This window comes from Arachis duranensis, chromosome 7 (genome assembly GCF_000817695.3).
Source record: "Arachis duranensis cultivar V14167 chromosome 7, aradu.V14167.gnm2.J7QH, whole genome shotgun sequence".
Lineage (NCBI taxonomy): Eukaryota > Viridiplantae > Streptophyta > Magnoliopsida > Fabales > Fabaceae > Arachis > Arachis duranensis.
In genome coordinates, this window is record NC_029778.3 from 25,335,276 (window position 1) to 25,336,949 (window position 1,674).

The following is a 1,674-nucleotide window of genomic DNA, read 5'->3' on the forward strand; positions in this document are numbered from 1 at the left end:
ATTATAGGTGTTTCCATAGGGTTCTCCCATGTAATTCACCTCTTCCATTGAAGGGTTCTCAGGATCATAAGCTTCTTCTTCAGATGAAGCTTCCTTAGTACTGTTTGGTGCATTTTGCATTCCAGACAGACTTTGAGAAATCATATTGACTTGTTGAGTCAATATTTTGTTCTGAGCCAATATGGCATTCAGAGTGTCAATCTCAAGAATTTCTTTCTTCTGATTCGTTCCATTGTTCACAGGATTCCTTTCAGAAGTGTACATGAATTGGTTATTTGCAACCATTTCAATGAGCTCTTGAGCTTCTGTAAGCGTCTTCTTCAGATGAAGAGATCCTCCAGCAGAGCTATCCAAAGACATCTTGGACAGTTCAGACAGGCCATCATAGAAAATACCTATGATGCTCCATTCAGAAAGCATATCAGACGGACACTTTCTGATTAATTGTTTGTATCTTTCCCAAGCTTCATAGAGGGATTCTCCTTCCTTCTGTCTGAAGGTTTGGAATTCCACTCTAAGCTTACTCAATTTTTGAGGTGGAAAGAACTTTGCCAAGAAGGCATTGACTAGCTTTTCCCAAGAGTTTAGGCTTTCTTTAGGTTGTGAGTCCATCCATATCCTAGCTCTGTCTCTTACAGCAAAAGGGAATAGCATAAGTCTGTAGACCTCAGGGTCAACCCCATTAGTCTTGACAGTGTCACAGATTTGCAAGAATTCAGCTAAAAACTGATGAGGATCTTCCAATGGAAGTTCATGGAACTTGCAATTCTATTGCATTAGAGAAACTAATTGAGGCTTAAGCTCAAAGTTGTTTACTCCAATGGTAGGAATAGAGATGCTTCTCCCATAGAAGTCGGGAGTAGGTGCAGTAAAGTCACCCAACACCTTCCTTGCATTGTTGGCATTGTTGTTGTTTTCGGCTGCCATGTCTTCTTCTTTGAAGATTTTTGTTAGATCCTCTATAGAGAGTTGTGTCTTAGCTTCTCTTAGCTTTTGCTTCAAGGTCCTTTCAGGTTCAGGGTCAGCCTCAATAAGAATGCTTTTGTCTTTGCTCCTGCTCATATGAAAGAGAAGAGAACAAGAAAATATGGAATCCTCTATGTCACAGTATAGAGATTCCTTGAGGTGTCAGAGGAAAAGAAAATTAGAAGGAGAGGTAGAAGAATTCGAACTCATCAAAAGAGATGGAGTTTGAATTGTTCACTGCGGAATAGTGTTAGTCCATAAATAGAAGGATGTGAGAAGAGGGGAAGAAATTTTCGAAAATTAAGTGAAAGATTTTAAAAACATTTTGAAAAACTTTGATTGATTTTCGAAAACTAAGAGTGGAAAAGAAATCAAGTGATTTTTGAAAAAGATTTTGAAATTAGAAATAAAAAAGATATGATTGAAAACTATTTTGAAAAAGATGTGATTAAAAAGATATGATTTGAAAAACAATTTAAAAAGATTTGATTTTAAAAACTAATGACTTGGCTTACAAGAAAAGATATGATTCAAACATTAAACCTTTCTCAACAGAAAAGGAAACATACTTGAAATGTTGAATCAAATCATTAATTGATAGCAAGTATCTTTGAAAATGGAAAGACATTGATTTTGAAAAAGGTTTGATTGAAAAGATTTGATTTGAAAAAGATTTGATTTTGAAAAATTTTGAAAACCTAAAAAAGA

At 35.4% G+C, this 1,674-nt stretch overlaps 1 non-coding gene across 1 annotated transcript; it reads left to right on the forward strand.

The window, feature by feature from the left end:
* Positions 1 to 414: 414 nt before the first annotated feature.
* LOC127740952 (small nucleolar RNA R71) lies at positions 415 to 522 on the forward strand. The gene has a single exon (XR_008001808.1). It is a non-coding gene; the product is annotated as a small nucleolar RNA R71 (small nucleolar RNA).
* Positions 523 to 1,674: the final 1,152 nt, after the last annotated feature.